The sequence below is a fragment of the Felis catus genome, chromosome B4 (genome assembly GCF_018350175.1).
Source record: "Felis catus isolate Fca126 chromosome B4, F.catus_Fca126_mat1.0, whole genome shotgun sequence".
NCBI lineage: Eukaryota > Metazoa > Chordata > Mammalia > Carnivora > Felidae > Felis > Felis catus.
Window position 1 is genome coordinate 132,843,581 of NC_058374.1, and position 19,845 is coordinate 132,863,425.

General features: G+C 57.7%; 1 protein-coding gene across 6 annotated transcripts in view; it reads left to right on the forward strand.

Moving 5' to 3' along the window:
- Positions 1-19,845, forward strand: part of MGAT3 (beta-1,4-mannosyl-glycoprotein 4-beta-N-acetylglucosaminyltransferase) — a 55,601-nt gene that overhangs the window by 30,880 nt on the left and 4,876 nt on the right. The window contains exon 1 of one of the 6 annotated variants that reach the window (XM_019835607.3): positions 2,234-2,484. The exons of 2 other annotated variants lie outside the window; for them this stretch is intronic. The gene's annotated coding sequence lies outside the window, so the exon portion shown is untranslated. Of the gene's footprint in view, positions 1-2,233; positions 2,485-3,339; positions 3,758-13,968; positions 17,499-17,537; positions 18,288-19,845 lie in introns of those variants that run through there. 3 more of the 6 variants (XM_019835605.3, XM_019835606.3, XM_023257692.2) reach the window with 3 other exon arrangements.

A 19,845-nucleotide genomic window follows, 5' to 3' on the forward strand; every position in this document is an offset into this window, starting at 1 on the left:
TTGGAGTCACAGCTGAGCCTTGATCCTGGGTGAGGATGCGATCTCCGTCTCCCCCATGTACCTAGTACAGAGCACCCATTCATTCGGTCAGCTGTTATTCAGCAAGTGCCAGGGCCCAGGCTAGGTGCCAGGGGCACAGATCTGCTGATTTTAGGGTGTGACGTGTCTGTGTGTCTGAGCACATGTTTTGTGCACATCACCTGCATGCACACACAGCGTGAGCGTCTCCGTCATATGTGAACTCTGGTCTTTGAGGCTGTGACAATGTGTAATCCTGCCGGGACCCCGGGCAAACCTGGTTAATTCATTCTGCAAGTGTTTAACAGACACCCAGTAAGGACGTACCAGGCTCTGACCCCAAAGAAAAATGGCCCAAGGTCTCTGTCCTCGGGAAGTGCCGTCTCGGGGGCTGTCGCGGTGCGGACTGGTGGGGGCAGAGGCCGGCAGGGCTGGGGGTGGTCAGAAACGTGGTCCTGGAGACACGGGGAAGAGTGGGGAAGGGTGTTCTTGCCCAGCTGTGAGGGTGATCTCCGGCATCCCTTTCAGCCCAGCGATCCAGGGCCTGGGATGGCCCTCCCCGCCCATTTTAATGCCCTAAAGCAGCCCTGAGGGCCGACGGAACTGGAGCTCTGGGTGGTGACCTGTGGGCCCCGACTGCTGGGGGCTGGGAGAGAATACAGGGAATGAAAATGAAGCATGTTGGCTGGAGGACCTGCCTGGGCTGCAGACCTTTCTGAGAGGCGAACTTGGGGACCAGGCACGAGAACACAGCACCTGGAAAGTAGAACCCCGTGATCCAGACCAGAGAAGCGGGATCATGGAACTTAGAGGAGGAACATGGAGCAGCAGACCTAGAATGTGGGCCTTCCAGAACCTGAAACACTCAAGTCAGCCGGAAGCTGGAAGATCCAGTCTGTACCCCCTGTGGTCAGTGGGGGAAACTGAGGTCTGGCAGGAACGGGGAGGCCTTGAGCATTGGTGAGCTGCAGTGGCACGCACGTGGTCTCTGCTGAGCCTGGCCCTCCCCACAGCTCGCTGCTGCCTGACCTCGGGCGCGTCCTGTCCCCTCTCCAAACCTCAGTTTCCCCATCTGTGAAATGGCCACGTGACGGTCAGACAAGATGGAGCACTTCACCTGGTGCTCAGGCTCTCCCGGGAAGCTAGTGGCATGGCTAAGGACTGGACCCTGGCCACCTGACTCCTGAATGACTCTGGCCCCTTGTGGTGATGGTCTGGTCACTGCTGTTCCTTTCTCTTCTTTCTCACCCTCAGTGGGACGTTTGGGCACTTGCGGCCCTTTTCCGGAATGCTCTCGGGATCTAGCAAGAGGAAAAGACTGACTAATCAGAGGAGCAAGAACAGACTGGCAGCTCCATATGAAGGAGCAGGGGCCCGCTGCCTAAAGCCCTGCATGGTGCCCTGTGCCATTTGGTGAGGGCTTCTTGAGTGTCCCCTGGTGGAGACGGTCGGGTCCTGAGCCGAGGGTGCTGCGGCCCCTTGAAGGCAGGGGTGGGCAGAGGTGGATTGGGAAGGAAAAAGAGAAAGGGCTCATTGTTCCAGCTCCACGGAGGCTCCCCAGGTGCATCTGCTCCAGGCCACCTCTCCTGAAGGAGGTGGACGACCTTGGTCGGGCTCCCAGAGAGCTGGAGCTGTAGGTTCTGGGCCAGGAGCAGCCTCGTCACTTCCCCAGATCCCTGTGAGGCGGCGTTACCAGCCCCCGCTTTTCTGCCTCCGAGACAGTAGGATTCCAGAGTTGGGGGCGGGGGGCAGAGCCAGGGTTCCAGCCCATCCTTTGAGCCAGCAGCAGCCGGGCATGGTGCCAGGCACGGAGCACCCAGGGGTGAACCGAGATCACTTCCTGTTTCCCCTTCTTCCTTGCCGCGTCTCCTCCGGACCATCAGCCATCCTGCTTAGAGCGCTTTGAAGGCTGGAGTCCTTCCCCGTGTCTCCGCTCTCCACCGCTCCCCTCCCATTGCAGGGGACCCGTCGAGTTCATGTACATAAGCCACCTCGTTGGGGTGTGCCTTGCCCAGGCAGGACTAGACTTTTCCAAACCCCAGACCAGTTCTGAGAGCCCAGCAGCACTGACTGAAGGTGCGGGTGTGTGGATTTGGGGGCAGAGGGGGGGGGGCTGTCGTTTATTCCTTCAACAGGCCAAGGTCAGCACCTCCTTTGCATCAGGCTCCATGCAATGGAGCTGGGGCCCCAGGAGAGTTGGGCAGCACCACCCAGTGTCGGGTGAGGAGCTCTGGGGGGCAGGCCAGGGGTGAGGCGGCTCAGTCCTTCCTCAGCCTGGGGGAAGTGCAGTTCAGCTGAGCCTACCTGGGCAGGGAGTGAAAGATTACACAGAAACTTGGAGCCTCCTAGAGGATTTGGACTTTATCCCCGGGGGCAGGTGTTCCAAGCATCGGATGTGGCTTTTGCTTGGCTCGTGGGGCGCAAGCCAGGAGCCCCTTCCCTGGCAAGGCTGCTGCTGTTGTCCAGGTGAGCGTGGATGGTGGCACAGGCAGCGTGGGACAGTGGCACAAGGGGCCGGCGGGACAAGTACGGGGGCGTGGAAGAGACGGGCCTGGCGATGGGGAGCGCGAGGTCAGCGAGAAGCCAGATTCAGGATGACTGCCGGGCTCCTGGCCTTGGAGACTGGGTGGATGGTCACATCTCGGGTTATCAGTTCAGGTTTCCGGAACCACTATTTGAGCGAGTTCTTTGTGGCTGGTTTTGCGGCGGAGGGTCCCAGGCAGGATGGGAGCCGACTCTGAGCCCAGGCCTCTGCCCTCCAGCCTGGCCCAGACCCCGCCGGGTCTGCTCCTCTCTCTCCCTTAACCCCGCGAGCACTTTAGCCTCTTGAGTGCCCGGCTGCACCTCGCAACTGTGCCCTGTCCACGTGGGGGAGCGCCACTCCACTCCTGCTGCCTGGGTCCACGGGGACCGCCCTCTGCCCGGGCACGCCGACCCCGTGCATTGATGTGTCTCATCCCCGCGCTGTGCAAGGGTATCTCCCCCGCGCCTCAAGGCGCAGCTCCTGGAACAAAGCCTCTCCGCGCTACAGCTTGAATCTGTCACCCTCCTGGCCCTGTGCTAGAGCGGGCTCCATGAGGACAGCCGAGGGCTGGGCACGCCCTCCCCTCCCCCACCTCAGGCCTGTGGGCTAGAGACGCAGCTCCGTGCTGAAGTGGCCCTTTGTACATTGTCCCCCTGGGGGAGGGGGGAGCCTGGTGGGAGGGGCTGGCACTGCCCGACACCCTGTGCTGATCTCAGCGGCACTGAGGATCCAGGTGGGGGGGGGGGCGGGGGGGGGTTCTCTGGGCCTGGGATCAGGGGAGAACACCCTGCCGGGTATGGGCTCGAATTGCATTGGCCGGGCCTGCCGCCCCACACTAGACGGTACTTGTCACTCAGAGTCTGTCATCACTTCTCAGGCAGGGTCCGTCGTCGCGCACCAGTTGTTTATGGAGCGTCTGCTCCGGGCCAGGCTTTGTCCTAGGGGGTGGGGAGCAGCCGTGACCGGTGACCGAGGCTTACAGGCTTACGATGACCCTGCTCTCCTGTTGACATTCTGAGCCCCGGGGTGTGGGTGGGGGAGACAGGCCACGAACACGTAAACAAGGAGACGGCTAGCTTCCGCTGTGAGTGCTGGGGAGCAGACGACCTGGGCAGGGGACAGCCGCTCTAGCTGGAGGGCCAGGAGGGCCCCTCTGAGCAGGCAGCCACATTCCAGGCCGAGGAGCAGCCAGTGGGAGGACCCTGAGACGGAAAGGTGGGGACTGTGACTGGAGCCGAGTGGACGAGGGAGGCGAGGGCAGCAAAGATTCGGGGACCAGATTGGCGGGGCCTGTGGGCCCAGAGAGGAGTGTGGATTTCATTCTGAGCGAGACCGGTGTGTGGGTGGGGTCGGAGGGGAGGGTCTTGTGGGAGGAGGTTGAGTGGGGTGCGGGGAGGGGGGACATGGCCTGGTGGGGACTTTGCAGTGACAGAATTTGTGGGGCCCAGTGCCAAATGAAAATGTGGGGCCCCGAGGGATGCCTGGGTGGCTCAGTGAGTTAAGCCTGCGACTCTTGATTTCTGCTCAGGTCAGGAGTCCAGGGTTATGGGATTGAGCCCTGCGTCTGGCCCGAAGCTTGCTTAAGATTCTCTTCTCTCTCTCCCTCTGCCCCCCCCCCCCCACTCTTGTGTGCTCTCTTTCTCTCTCTCTCTCTCTCTGTCTCAAATAAAATAAAATAGGGGCACTTGGGTGGCTCACTTGGTTGACCGCTTCGGCTCAGGTCACGATCTCCAAGTTCGTGAGTTCGAGCCCCACGTCGGGCTCTGTGCTGACAGCTCAGAGCCTGGAGCCTGCTTCGGATTCCACGTTTCCCTCTCTGTCTCTGCCCCTCCCCTGCTCACGCTCAGTCTCTCTCTCTCTCAAAAATAAACATTAAAAAAAAAAAATAAAAGAAAATAATGAAAAGAAAATGTAGGGCCCCTTGTTCAAAAATAATTTCAAGACGGAGAAAAAAGGGGGCAGGAGGGAGGCCAGTGAGGAGGAGGAGTGGGGCTGGGTTCCGGGTGCATTTTGGAAGGACACTCCAGCGGGCCTTGCCCGTGACACCAGGCACATGGTGAGGCCATGGTTGGGTGGCACAGGGTGAACTTTTCAGCTCACGAGGAGCTCAGAGGACTGGTCGGTGCTGAGGCTCTTTGGATGTGACCCTGTTAAGTCATTCGTCATGGGGTGAGGGGCTGGGATGGTCCCACAGTGCAGATGGGGACTCAGAGGCCTAGGGATATTAAGCCACCTGCCCAAGATCACATGGGGCGGAGGCACAGGCAGGATTTGAGTCCAGATTCTAGGGAGTTGCTGCCCATTGTGGTGCCCTGAGAGGTGGGGCTGGGGACTCTTGAGCAGCATCTCCGGGCCTTCGAGGGAGTTTCCTTTCTCGGGGAGGCCAGCCCCAGCCTCGCGGGCCTCGCTTTTCTCATGGTGATCGCCAGTCCACAGACGTGGCAGGGGAGGAGGCGGGCAGAGCCGCTCACCGCCCCTGCCTCCCGGGCTTGTCTGCTCTCCCCCAGTGGGTGGGTTATTTGGGTCTCGGAGGCTGAGAGGCCAGGAGCTGGGCAGGGAGCCGCAAGGCAGAAGTGCAGGAGCCTCAGCAGGCCCCACAGGGGTGTGAGCGATGAGCCTGCGTGGGGTCTGGGTCAGTGAACTTTGTGGAAGGACTGGCCCCATGTTCCGTTCGTGGATTAGAAGAAGCTGGGTTTTTGACTTTCCTCTAATTGGCTGCTCCGTGCGTGTTAATGATCTGCCCAATGAGTCGTTACAGGCTCGTGCCCCCTCCCCCGCCCCCCGCTTCCTTGGCCTCACCCTGGCTGGACCCTGCACTTCTCTTTTTCTCATTCCTTCCCCCTCCTGGCACCCAGGACCCACCCCTGCCCCACCCAGCCGGCCCGCACCGCGGAGATGACAGGGCGGTCCTCCCACACTGGCATCCTCTCAGCTGACGTTCACTGTCAGGCACCGAGAGCGGGACTCAGGCCCTCTCAGCCCGCACGGCCGGCCGACGGGACATTTCTCTGCAGGCTGACGGCGGGCTTCTGAGTTTGCTGGGCTTGAGGGCAGCTCCCCAGGGGAGGCAAGGGCTAAGCTGGGTGTGAAGGAGGAGGAGTCCCCCAGAGCTCTTCTCGGCCAGGCTCTGATTTCTGTCTTCACCCTCTTCAGAAGGAGCCCGGAGAGGGTCATCCCCACCGCCAGGAATGAACGCCTTGCAATGCTGGACTTGGGCCCGGGGCCAGGCTGGACGGTTGGTCTCCTCTGGGCCCCCCGTGTCTCATCCGGGCCACGGGCTGTTGAGTACTGAGGCCACTCGCAGGTGAACGGTGCAGGGTTTCTGGGGGACAGTCAGGATTCAGGCTCCGCTTCTGGCCCCCCGACGCCCACACTGGGTTTGGGACACCGGGTTCCCCCCGGTAGAGAGCACGTCCAACCTTTTCCACCTGTACCCCACTCCTCCACTGCCCATCAGTGCCCTACCAAAAATGCCCAGCAGTGCCTTGGGAGTATGGGAACCGTTCAGGGTGACCTGCCACCCAGAGGGAGCAGGCGAGGCTCCAAGAGGAGACAGGCACGTGGTTTACCAGACCCCTCACCCTGTAAGTAAGGTGGAAACTGAGAGTGCGCCCACGTCCCGGCACCCACGTGCCCCGGCACCCGGCACTTTAGAGCAGCTCCAGCGGGGTGGGGCTGCCGTCACTGCCACTGGGCCACCTGTTTCTACCTTGTACAGACGAGGGGACTGGAGCCCTGAGCGAGGTGACCCAGCTGGGGAGAGGTGGGGCCGGGAAACCTGCCCAGGTGAAGGCCAGAGCTGAGGCCGGGCCAAGTTTGGCTGCCCCCGGGACATGGCCACCTAACTGCCGCTTGTGCTCAGCCTGGGGGCAGGAGACAGCCTCCAGCGAGGAAACCGCTGTCATCGGGCCACAGCGGCCCGGCACGGGCTGTGGCAGCTGGAACGGGACACTGTGCCTCACCTGTGGTGTGCCACCTCGGGGACCCGAGGCAGGTACCGGGTCAGGGGAGGGCAAGACGGGCCCCGGCAGGGAGAGGCCAGGCGGGTACCGAGGCAGGGTGGCGTGGTGGGGAGCGGGAGGCCCTAGGGTTGGGTCAGACACACTGCTGCCACTCACAGGGCCAGCCAGGCTGGTCACTCAGACCCTTTGAACCTGTTTCCTGTCTGTAACAGCCAAGGGGCTGATATAGGGATGGAATTCGAGAAGGGAGCTGAAGCAATTAGCATTCTGCCAGAGGGCAGCGCGGGGACGGGCCTCAGGCATGCCCTCTCTTTCCCCCTGTGTGGTGACAGGCCGCTGAGGGGTCGGGCAAACAGCAAGTAGACAGACACCCCCGGAGTGTGGGTGCGGCTGGTATGGGACCCTCCCGAGATGATTGAGAATTCCAGAAGTTCCTGGCCAGCAGGACTAGGGAAAACATAGTGAGTCTTAGGAGGACAGTACTCGTGGGCGGGGGGTCTGCAGTACAGGCATGAGCCGGGTTCCCTGAGGGACTTCAGGCCCCCTGGAACCTTCTGAAGTCCACACCTCACCAGGGAGGTCTCCTGACTGTTTAGAGCACCACAAGGGTACTGGAGATCCCTACCCCGGACCCTGTCCAGGGTGATCTGTTTCTGCTGTCACCAGGTGGGGAGAGGGAAGGGGCCCTGGGGCTCCTGCGGGCTTTCAGGAAACCCTGGGCTTTGTGGTTTTACGTCACTGTTCTGCAGCCAGAGCGCTGCCCTGGGGGGGAGCCTCAGAAAGGATTTTGGCGATGCGGCTCTCCTGGGTCCAGCGCTCTCGTAACAGATCCAGTCACCTGCTGGAACCAGGGAGGCTGGGGACTCACAAATGGCAGGCCTGCGGGCTCCCGCCGGGGGCTAAGGTGGAGGTGAGAGGGCTCCTTGCTCTGGGCAAGGCTGAAGGCAGCGGCCTAGACCTTGCCTCCAGAGTGAGGACCCCCAGAGGTGGTGAGTGGGCGTGAGTCCTGCTGCTCCCGGTTGTGAGTCTCAGGCAGGTCCCTCAACCCCTGTGCCTGTCTCCTCACCACCCGGTGGCTGGGAGGACCAATGGAGGAAGGGACCTAGGCCACTCAGAACGTGCCAGCTGCCATGAAGGTGATGATGATGGAGGCGCCATCTTCTGGAAGGAATGTTCCGGGCCAACCGCTCCCCAGACCTGTCCAGCCCTGCCCAGTTAGAGGGTTTAGCTGCATCCAGATTACTGACTCAAGAGGGGTGAGAAGGGGTGCCCAGGCTTCTGTCCAAGCAGTCCCCGAAGCGCGGGGGGTCCTTGTCACCCCCTTGGGCTCCACATGCTCTTCAAGGACTCAAACACCCCCCCCCCCTTTGCTGTCACTGCACTGGGAGTTTTCAACCCACAGGCCTTGGTCAGCCTTCTGCCTGACATGCTGTTCCCACTCTGTGAGGTGGCTCCTTCTTGGGTCTCAGCTGAAACGTCCTGTCTTCGGGAGGTCCCCCCTGACACCTGGCATCTGTCGTTCGTTTTCGTCATTCGTCCTCTGTCCCGCCACCGGACTGAGCTCTAGGGGCGGGACTTCATCTGTGTATCCCGAGCCCCGCTGCAACCCCAACTCCAAAAGCCAGGACCGATCTGCTCTCTCCACCGACCCTAGGGAAGGACAGAAGCGCCGTGACTGACTGTGGTCCTCCCAGCCCCTGGGCGCCTTCCCTCCACCCCGGCCCAGCCCCCACCAGGGTAGCTATGCCCCTTGATTCTTCACTGGGCAAGCCCGTGACTGGACGTGGCCCTGCTGACGGGGACACAGCCAGATCCCTGTTCTACCTTAGTGCTCACCCCTCTGGCTTGTCCCAAACATCCACTGAATGTCTGGGCTGGGCCCCGTGCTGGGCGCCGGGAACACAGGGTCAGCCTGACTTGGAGCGCGCACAGTGTGGGAATAGAATGAACAGGGCAGGAGACAAGACCGATCACTGCTGAGGTTTGCTGTGACGGGGCAGAAGCAGGGGTTGGCGGAGACATGGCCCCTGGCACAGGTCATACTTGGCGGTCATACTTGGGTGGCCGCCACCTGCTCCTCCTACCCCGGCCCGACAGTGCCTGCACTCCTGCTGGGACCCATCCACCTTCCCTCCCTGGACCGCTAAGGGGACTCGGGCAAAACCACTCCCCACTCCTGGGGTGGCTGTTCCTCCAGGCCCAATCTGTGACTTTCCTTCCCAGGCTGTGTGTGTGAGGCCATCAGAGCCCCCCGGGGCAGGGGCGGGGAGGGGGGCTTCTGCAATGCATGCCCACCACCACCGTGGGTGGGCATTCATCAGTGCTCTGCCCTTTGAGGTTCACACGGTTCCTTCTCTGCCTGGCTGGGGTTTTCAGACCGGTTTTTGGTGTAGAAAAGTTTTCCACAAACAAAATCTTACGAGGAACGCCAATGTATGAAATTGAGAAGTTGAGAGAGCATCTTTTTGATGGTTTTTTTTTTTTTGGCGGGGGGGGGTGTCCCTGGCTTTGTTACCTCTCTCCTCCCCCCCCCACCTCATTCTCTGGTCCCAGGAGGACCCCATGAGGTGCCACGGAACCTGATTTGGGAACACCTGTTCTCAGTGCCCACATAGCCCTTTACGTGCGATGTTTGTGTATGTCTGTGTCTATTCCCATCTTCTCCTCCCCAAAGCCACCCACCAAGAGTCTGCTTCCCAGAGACAGATGCCTCAGTCTCCCTCCTGTGACATTCATCACATGCCCCTCACCAGATGTTGTTTCACAAGCACCTACCTGGTGGTCTCTCTTCCAGGCAGTGCTGCAGGCACTTGTATTTAAAATCCTGGGGCGCCTGGGTGGTGCAGTCATGTAAGCGTCCCACTCTTGATTTTGGCCCGGGTCGTGATCAGTTCGTGTGTTCGAGCCCCACGTCAGGCTCTGCACGGACAGCATGGAGCCTGCTCGGGATTCTCGCTCTCTGCCCCTCCCCCACTCACATATGCAGGCTCTCTCTGTCTCTGTCTCTGTCTCTCTCTCAAAATAAATAAGCTTTAAAAAATAAAGTGAAATCTTCACCACAGCCTTGTGACCTGAACACCACAGCTCCGTCACAGCAGTGCCTCCAGCCGCCTCGGCAGAATGAGGCCCAGCCCCCTCCCTCCCATCCCTCCACCCCCAGGCACTGTGGCTCTCTTCCTCCCTTTCCTCCTTCCCAGACTTTCCCCAGGTCCTGCCTCCAGCCCACCTCTTGCCCGTGAGGCCGTGAACCCTCCTGCTGCTCACTCCCTCTGTCACTTTGTCATGGCAGCTCGCTACCCCTCCCCACCCTGGTCCTGTGTCCCAGGCCGGAGGCCACAGGCTGCGTCCTCGCCTCCTGCACCGCAGCTGTCCCGATGAGCATCCTCTCCTCTGATCACGCTGCCCCCTCCCGTGGCCAGCTCCCCCATTCCCACAGGGCTGGTGCTGTCATCCCATCTCCCTGCCTTGTTCTCCCCAGTCTGGTCCAAACCTGTGGGCTCCAATGCAGTAGCTGTTAGCACACGCGGCTATTAACCTAAAATTCAAATTAAGTTACGTTGTAAATTAGCTCCTCAGTCTCCCAGTCAATTTCAAGTGCTCGGCAGCCACATGGGGCTAATGGCGGGTGTGTTGGACAGCGCAGAGTGTGCTCTTGGATGGCTCTGGAAGCTGACACGGGCCACCCTCAGGCACAGGCTTAGGGAGTTGCCCCACTCAGAGCCTTCAGTGGCCTGGGGATGAGGCCAACATCTCCACCCCCACCCCCCCACTGTAAGTGGAGGCTGTGTGGCTCTCAGGCCCTACAGAGCAGTGGATGTGTACAGGTGGGCAGAGGAATGTTCTGCAGGTGGCTTTGCCCTCTGAGCTCCAGTTTCTTCCTGGGTAAAGCGGGGATAATAAGTCCTACCCCCATGATGGCTGGGAGGGTCAAGTATGTGTAAAACCCCCAGCTGACAGCTGGCACGTTATTTAAGCACGTGATAAGTGGTGACCACCATGTTAACATGAATGAGGGAAGGTAGGGGCAGATCTCAAGAGGCAGGGGTCACAACAGCCACGAGCCTCAGTGCTGGGCACTGGGAACCACTACAGGCTTCTGAGCAAAGCCACCCCATTGGCTGATGCCTGAGGATGACTGATCTGTTTAGCCTCGGTGCTATCCAGTAGAACATTCCACGATGGTGGAAATGTTCTATATCTTCACTACCCATGGGCCTCTGGGGAGCAGACACTGATATCCTCGGTGGGCCAGTGACCAGTGGGGAAAGAGGAGGCCCCAGGTCGCTGAGGGCAGGTCCCAGCCTTGGGAACTAACTTTCTCAGGCACATGCTAACCACACCGTGGGAAAGTTCTCTAGCAGCTGGCAGGGGGCTGGGACCAGGCGGAGTTCTGGAGGGGAGGGGTTTGGAGGAAGGAGAGAGGCCCAGGGCACGCTGGCTCATTGTGGAGTGTGGGGGGGGGAGGGTTCATCACGGAAAGAGCTCCTGGGCATGGGCATTGGCTGAGCCTTCAGCCGGGCCCCTGCCTTGGAGCTGTACCAGCAGAAAGAGTAGGGCCCAGATCTTTGTGCCCTGGGGAGTGGCCTGGGTGCCCCATCTGGCTGGTCAAGAACTGGCTCCCATTGTAGCTGTGCATCTCCTTCGGGCCTTGGTTTCCTTATCTGTGGATAGGAGCAGCAGCTCTCCCACCTGCCCCATGGTGAACAAGGTTTGCCAGGACTTTCTAGTTGCTGGGCAGATGGGGTCCTTGGCCAGGGCTGGCCCTTTAAGCTGACTTGTCTCTGGAGAGACCGGGGAGTAGAAGTCCTGGGGACTGGGCGTCATGATACACCAGACCCTCCCTCAGCCAAGCCATTTGTGTTTAGCCTGGGGCAGAATCCCCAAATCTGCAGCCCCACTGGGTCCCAGGTCTGCCTGTCAGCAGGTGCAGGAGGAGGCTTGGGGAATCTTGGTTTCCATCTGCTTCATTCCCACCAGCCTTGTGTACCTGAGCGAGTAGCTTAACCTCCTGAAGCATCCATTTCCTCATTTATAAAGTGGAGACTCACATACCTTCCTCCAGGGTTGGCCCCAGGAATCGGGCCCCAATTTCTCCAGCCATTGCGGCGGCAGTGCCCAGCACACTGCAAGTTCTTGGTAAATGCTCACCAGTGGCCTGGATGATGTGCTGGCTGTAGGGTGACCCTCGCGTGTCGGCTTGATCCTTATGGAGCTTTGCCTGATGGACATGAGCCGAAGAAATGGATAAAATGAGGGGTAAAGAAATAGATACAGCGTCAGCCGTTTCTCATATCTTGCCAGGACTCCGGAAGTTGTCGTACTCCGTAGCTGCCTCCTCTGCCCGTCTCCCTATGTAGGATCATGGAACCTCATATTGGAAGGACCCTTATTTAGTCCCGGAGTCTTCTGATCCCTGCGGCGCTGACTTGCTCTGCTTAACCCCAAGGAAGGACCCGGAAGCAGTAGCAGCAGCTCCAGGGAAGCTGATTTAGGTCAACAGAAGGAAGATTTCTAGCAGCCCAACGTGCTTGGAATGGGTGGTGCTAAGAATTGGACAAGCAGAGGCCAGATGGGCACTTGGCATGGGCCTCGGGTGAGGGTGTGGCCAATATTCTTACACCAGGACCCTTCCAACCCTGGGAGAGGAGTCTGGACCTCTGTGGGCTCTACATTCCCTGGGTTCTGAAAGCCAGATGAGTCACTGAGAATGCCTTGTAGGGTGTTGGGTGCCAGTCAGTAGTAAGCAGCCTTCCAATTGGCCCAGTCCTTTAACAAAGCTGGCCAGGAGCAAGGCCTGGCATGTTCAGTTGTATCATCTACATTTGGTTGTCTGGCAGGAAAGCCAAACTGAAGAAAAGAGACAGGCATTTTTAGAGCATCTACCAGTTGCTAGACTCCTTGCAGGATGCTTGGACACCATGGCTCATCCAGATCTCCCACAGGACTGCATGGGAGAGGATATCTTCCTTCTTCATCTAAGACTGAGGCTCAGAGAAGCTAAGTAACTTGCTTAAGAGCACACAGGAAATTACAGCTTTGGGATTCAAATGAAATCTTTCTGACTTCCAGTAACAATGGAGGCCACTGCTCACGGAGCACTAACTGTATGCTTAGGCACAGTTACTAGTCCTTTGCATGGATTAACTCATTTGATTCCCAAAACAACCTTATGAGGTAGGGAGTATTACACCTCCGTTTTACAGAGAAGGGGAACTGAGGCAGGGAGAGGTAAGATAACTTGTCAAAAATCATAGGCAGTGTTCAGATCTGACATCACAACCGCCGTGCCTACTCTGTGTCTTAGGCAGTTTGATGCAAAGATACACCTCCTGCCACCCCCATGGAGATGGGTGGAGCCCTTGGGTCACATGGGGTAGGACTAGAATGTGGGGTAGAGGTGAGCACAGGGAGGCGGACTTCAGCGCAAAATCAAGATGCCCTTTCAAGCAGATGGACCAATTCCTGGAGAGGCCGTGAGGTTGCATTCAAAGGTGCTCCCAGGCCGGGGGTTTTAGATGGGCCAGTTCCTGCCCAAGAGTGGAGACAAGGTGGGCTGTGGAACCTCCAAGGTTTCCCCAGTGGACATTTCCCAGAGCGTCCTGAACACCTACTAGGTGTCAGATCTCTCTGCTGCTGGACATAGAGTGCAGCTGGTCCCTTCTTCCAGTTGTAGGAGTTGAGTGCCCCATGGCTGTTCCAGAACTGAGGACACCAGGGATCGGGTGTCATGAGGCAGGCAGGGAAGGGTGTCAGAGGATGGTGGGCAAGGCAAGTGACCATTAGGACATGAGCCACTGAACCACAGAGGAGGCTGGCAGGGGCCAGTGAGAGGCTGGCAGAGGGCATTCCCAGGGCTGAGCTAGGACCCTGGTCAGCGCAGGCAAGCTCAGGACCATGGAGAGCTCCATGGGAACCTCTCATCACCCGATGACAGTTGTCAGGGTGTGTCTGCACCCAGGAGGCTGCTGCCAGCCTGGTAAGGCCCACAGATGTAGCTTGTGGTCTCCAGGGAACACCTGTCTTCTCTCTGGCCAAGAGCCCCCACTGGACTCAGCCTGAGCCCTGACCCTGAGGTCGTTGCTGGGTTGTGGGGTTTGAGTTCATCTGATTCCCTCCCTCACCCAATCAACCTTCTAAGCAGAGCCCAAAGAAAGAGGGCACAAGGAGGAGAAGGAAGACATGGGAAGAGGGAGGGAAAGAAGAAAACCTGCCCAGGGGTACCTTCTGGGGCATGGCTACAGCCACAAGTCAGCACAAGAAGAGGAGGCCCAGGTTGGGCTGATCCTGTCACCGTCCTGGGTCAGGATCAGCCTTAGCCTCCCCTGTCCCTGATTATCTGGCTACCAGGAAGCATCCAGCCCATCCCCTGCCAACTTCATGCAGGAGACCCAGGCTCCTGGGGCTGGGTACAACTCATGGAGTATGTGTGTATGGGGTTGGGGGTGGGGGGCGGCCTGGGGAAGCTCCTAGAGAGCCTGACAGAAGTTCTTTCTTCCTCCTTTCCCCAGCATCCCGGGAAGTGGGGAGCTGCTTCTCAGCCCCTCCACTGTCAGGCTCAGGTTCAGCCTAGGCTTCACTTACTGAGCCCCTGCTCTGCTCCGTTCCCCTCTGGGACACGACAGCACCCACCAGGGCCCAGGCTTTGGCAGAGGCTCACCTCCAAGCCTTTGCTCCAGCCACGCCCTTACCCGAAGGTTCTCTCTGCTCTCTGCCAGGCTGGGGCATAGCAATGGGAGTAAGAAGGGTTAAAGTTTATTTAGCACTCACTATGTGCCAAGTGCTTTACATGGAGTATTACTGAACCCTCACTTTACAGATGAAAAAGGAGGAAAGTTGTGAACTTGCCCAAGGCTGCACAGATAGGAGATGGCAGAGCCAGGATTTGGACCAGGCAGTCTGGTTCCAGAGTCTGTGTGCGCGGAAGTGATGGTGAACACACTGAGGAGACCTCAATGCAGGGTGCTTTTTGTTTGAGCTTTTTGTACAGCCCCAGGGAGCTGGTAGTCCCGCTGGGGAGACAGATGTCAGGGGAGGTGAGCCCAGCGTGGTGAGCGTTGCGAACAGGACAAGGCTATGAATTGGTCTCCCCCATTTGGTGTCTCATTTGAAGGGGGCAGGACAGAAATGGGTTCAGTACAGCTGTAATTAGTCAAATTAAGATGAGGTCATATTAGAGCGGAGTGGGCCCCTAATCCAATATGACTAGTGTCCTGATAGGATAAATTTGTGCACATAGACGTGCACACAGGGAGGATACCATGGGACGGTGAAGGCAGAGATGGGGTGATGCTTCTACAAGCTAAGGATGCCAGAGATGACCAGCAAAACCACCAGACGCTAGAGGAGAGGCATGAAGCAGATTCTCCCTCTTCAGAAGGAATCAAGTCTGCGGACACTTTGGTCTCAGACTTCTGGCCTCAGGAACTGAAAATAAATTTCTGTTGCTTAAGCTGCAAACACACAGAAAAGTGGGCAGGACAGGAATGCTTATATCCATTTCGTAGATCAGGGAGTTGAGGCTCGGGTTCACAGTGGCTTTATGAGCCCAGAGGCTGATGCAGGGAGTCGGGAAGAGGGTTGGGAGAGCTCGGGATGGTTCCTCCAGGTTGTGCCCTGGGACAGGAGGCACTTGGTTTCAAGGGAGGCCAGCCCTGACACACAGCAAGCACCTGAGAAGTATTGGGTGAATTTCACTGAGATGAGTAAGGGCCTAAGTTGTGGCCTCTGAGTTGCCTAAGATCACTCTCTGTAGGAGGAGGGACTCAGGGGTTTTGTCCTCAGGGAGCTGCGTGCCCAGGGCCTTGGAGGGCCATGGGCGAGCCCATTAGAGACCCCAAGTCCTTCCTCAGTTAAACTTGTTTCTCCAGACAGGTCCTGACCACCACACCCCTCTTGGAGTCCTGAGTTCTTAGAGGCACTCAAACATGCCAGGAGGCAGGAGTAGAGGTTGGAGAGCGGCGAGCTGGACAGTGCCCCCCAGCCCAGCTCCTACTCCCAGATCCAAAGTATTGCTCACCTCCACTCCCATCCAAACTGTGAAGCTTCTAGACCAAGCATACTATGGAAAGGACATGAGATGTGGGTCCAGAGACCAAGGTCAACAGCCAGACTCTGCCATTAGCCAGCTGTGTGACTGGCCACGCCCCTCACTCAGCCTCCATCTGCTGGGCAGGATGCATCTGCTGGGCAGGATGCCGTGGTGAGGGTTAGAGCGAGGACCCTGCAGAGACAGCCCGTCTCAAAGCCCCAGCTCTGCCGTTTACCATCTCCAGGAAGGCTGTTGAGGGGTGGCCCCCACCCCAGTCAAAGACTACCCCGTCCTTCTAGGTCCTGACCCCTTGCTCACACTTCACATCCAGGTCTTTGGCAAATCTAGCAGAATCTGAGCACTTTCTGCAGCCCTCTCCCCCACCCTGGTGAAAGCCACTCTTGTCTTGCCTGGACAGTGCTGGGGCCTCTTCATTATTCTCCCCGCTCCATTCTTCAGGCAACAGTGTGTTCTCAAAAGAGCAGCCCGAGTGAGCCTCCTCAGACCCAAGTCGGGTCATGTTCCTCCTCTGATCAGAATCCTTCCGTGAAAGCGACATTTCCTGCTGTGGCCCCAGGCTGTGTGTGATCTGGGCGCATCCCTCCCTCCTGAGCGCCGGCTGTTCCTTCTGCCCAGAACCTTCATCCCCTGCTCTCTTGTTGTCTTCAAGTCTTTCTCTTCCTTAAGTCTCCTCTTCTCAGTGAGGCCTGCACTGGCCCCCGTTTGTCAGTGAAGCCATGTGACCTCCTAATCCTTTACCCTGCTTTTTCTCCGGAGCACTACTCTTGCTAAAGTTATTACCTGACTCGTTGATTTCTAGTTGATTTCAGTCCCTTGCCTTACTCATCCCCATGTGTGCTGCATGGAGGTGAGGGTCCTCGTCTGCCTTGTCCCCTGTGTTCCCAGGGCCTTGCACAGTGCCTGGGACATAGCGGGCTCTTGATAAGCAGCTGCTGAGTGAATGGAAGATACGGGTTGGGTGAGCAGCCCGTGGGGTAGTGTGTGGGTCAGTTGCGACGGTGCCTGTTCCATCCACTGGGTTGTCCTCCCTGGTCACCAGTAGACTCTTCATGAGTGTCACCCTACTTGGGTTGAGTGTGGCAGATGGAGGGGGCTCAGGACAGGTTTACCATAGCTGATCCCACAGAGCCTGACCCTCCCTAATTGTGTGCCGGTGGGCAAATTATATCATCTCTCTGTCCCCAGTCTCTTCATCTGTAAAATGGGGGTGGCAATAACATAGCACCTGCTTCCCGTTGAGAGGATCCAGTGAGGTCAAGTGTGTAATGTGCTCGGGACAATCGCTGGCTTGTAAGCGTCAGTGACCATCGGCTTGTTACCGCTGGGTGTTTCTCGAGGAGGCGTTCGGACAGAGGTAGAAATGCTGTCAGCTGGGGCCTAGTTTGGTTCCGTGGATTTCGCTCACAGCTGGGCCACCTGGAGGGATCTAGCCTTGGCTGTAAGGAGGGAGAGAGGTGCTGGCATGAGCGCGGAAGTGGGTGCGGGTCCTGACGTCGCCACCTGCTTAATGTCCTTTGGGAAAAGTCTCGTCACCTTTCCGAGTCTGTTTCCCCATCTGTGAAATGGGTGGTTACAGTAGCCTCCCAGGGTGGATGAGACAGGAGACCACAGGTGCCGATGCTTTATTTATTCAGTTTCCTATTTATATGCCACTCAGTCAAAAAAAAAAAAAATGTATTTGGAGCACTTATCAAAATACATGAAGATAAGATAAGAAGGGATCAGGACAAGAAGAGTAAGAGTGAAGCCAGAAGCGAAGGCGCCCGCAGGAAGTCTGGTCTGTGAGGCACTGACTTGCTCCAGGCCGACCACCTGAGTCTCCCCAGCCGCCGGAGCAACACGGGAGCCCCACTCGGCTCGTTCATGTCCAGCAGCAAGCCAGGCCCGGGCCTCATCAGGGGGCTGCCCGCTGAAAGCCCCCGTGAAAGGGGGATCCCAGGCACAGGTGAGTCTGTCTTCCGCAGGGCACATCTGGCCAGGCGTAACGAGATCCTGAAAGCCAGCCTGGCCCGGGAACCGAGGGGCAGCTGGGTCAGTGTGACCTCGGCTACAGGCATTAGTCTGAGTGGCAGCCTGACCCTGCCCTCCACGGCTCATGGGCCAGCTCAGTCCAGCGGGGGCCAGGATCGGGGTGTGCTCCACGGAGGCAGGTTCCAAGGCGGGGGTGGAAATAGCCTGCCGGAAGGATCAGGGCTGCCTGAGTAGGTCCTCAAAGCCCTCTGGCGGGTCACCGTGGAGGCTTCCGCTGTGCTGACATCAGTCTTCAGTGTTGCCTTCTGCCCGGTGTCCGACACAGCAAGAACTCCTATCTACCTGCCTGTATCGGGCCTCACCCCTCTGCCCCTGCACCCACCCTGCTGGCCTGGTCTACCTGGTCTCACTTTGCCAGAATAGGGCTGGAATCCCTGATAGAGAGAGGAGCCCAGACGACCTGCTTCAGAAGGTTGCCAAGGGGCAGCCCCTCCCTCCTGTCTTCCCAAAAGCCAGTGGAGACCGGCCCCTCCCACCCTGGCCCTAGGACAAGCTGACATTTAGCAGAGGTCAGGCCCCCACCCCCGATTGTCCTGCCTGTCTGCAGTCAGCTGTGCAGGCCACCCTTGGGCAGGCTCCAGGAGCGCCCAGGCGTTCAAACTAGAGGAGGTGGGTCCCCTTGGACCCGACGGCACAAGTACCCTGACCAGTGGGATTGGCGACCCCACTGTTCTCACTAGCTTGCTCAGGACTCCTCACCAAGGTGAGGCCGGGAAAGGGGTGTAGCACGGGAGTCAAGCCACCCGGGTTCCTGCCCCTGCTTTGTAACCTCAGGCAGGTCCCTGAAGCCCCCTAGGTCCTGGTTTCCTCCTCTAGAAAGTTAAAGGATTGAAGGAGGTGATTCTTAAAATGTTTTCTAGGTCAAACATGTCATGATTCTGTGCGTTATGACCACACAGCTTAGAAAAAATTAACGTTGGAATCTTCCAGCATTGAAAGCATGGAAGTTTATTGAGCACCTGCTGCCCACCAGGAACACTGTACCCATTTCCAGGTGTAGAAACTGACGTTTAGGATGGTGAGCTGTTCTTGAGGTCACAGAAGTTTGAAGACAAGTGTGCCTCTTTCTACCCTGCTGTCTTCAGAGTTAGGAAGTGGAGGGCAGAGTATGGCAGGAAGGCGCCCAAATGACCTGGAGAAGGGAAGAGAAGCCACAGAAAGGAACATTTTCAGGGAAAGAATGTTCTAGGTGGAAGGGCAGTGTCTCACTCATAGGGATCTACGGAAGGGGGAATGAAAACACCAGATGCCAAAGCCCGGTTTCTGTCCTAGCCCCTCCAGCGACCCTGTAGGTCATCCAACCAAGTCGTTGGTCCTACTCGGCCAAATGGGTGTAGCCTCCAGCCTGCCTGCCCACCTCCCTGGGCCCCGGGACAAAGTGAGCTGGACGCTTACAGTCAGAAGTGCCGTCTCGCTACACAGGCTCATTCACGAGATAAGTAGCACATCTGAATAAAGTGTGGACTTTAGTTAATAGTAATGTGGCCACTTCCATTTTTTAGTTATGACAAATGTACCATGGTGATATATAAGACATTAGCCCTAGGGGAGACCGAGTGAGGAGTGTCTGGAACATTTACTTAAACTGTAAAAGACAGTATACAAGGCTGTCCATTCCACAGCCATCAACTAATTGATAAAATTGGGGCACCCGGGTGGCCCAGTCCGTTGACCGTCCCACTCTTGATTTAGGCCCAGGTCACGATCCCAGGGTCATGGGATCGAGCCCCGACTGAAGGAGGAGCCTGCTTAAGATTCTCTTTCTTTCTTTCTCCCCCCGCTGCCCCTCTGCCCCTCTTCCCTGCTGGCGCTCTCTCTCTCTCTCTCTCTCTCTCTCTCTCTCTCTCTCTCCTAAATAAATAAATAAATAAAAGCAAACGAATCGATAAATCACACTGCATAAATGAATAGAGAATGGTTGTAGTCATGACTCACTCATGAATAGACAGTGATTCATTCAAAATAACCGTGGAATATTATGTGGGATTTAAAAGGAAACGGCAGATTTATTACTACTGATACGAAAGTCTGTTTCATCTGTCATTGATTGGGGAAAACAACTCGAGTGCGCCTAGTGTCCAGTATGATACTATTTACGAACAATAGGAAACCAAGAACAGAATCGTTGCCTATAAAACCCAGCAACACATGTCAGACAGGTCAAGCTGTGTGGGGAGACCGGTCTGGAGAGGGGGGAGTGAAACGGGCACCTGTACTTACTCTTAAAGTGTGTTAGAGTTCAATGTGTTTCCTTGAGGCCT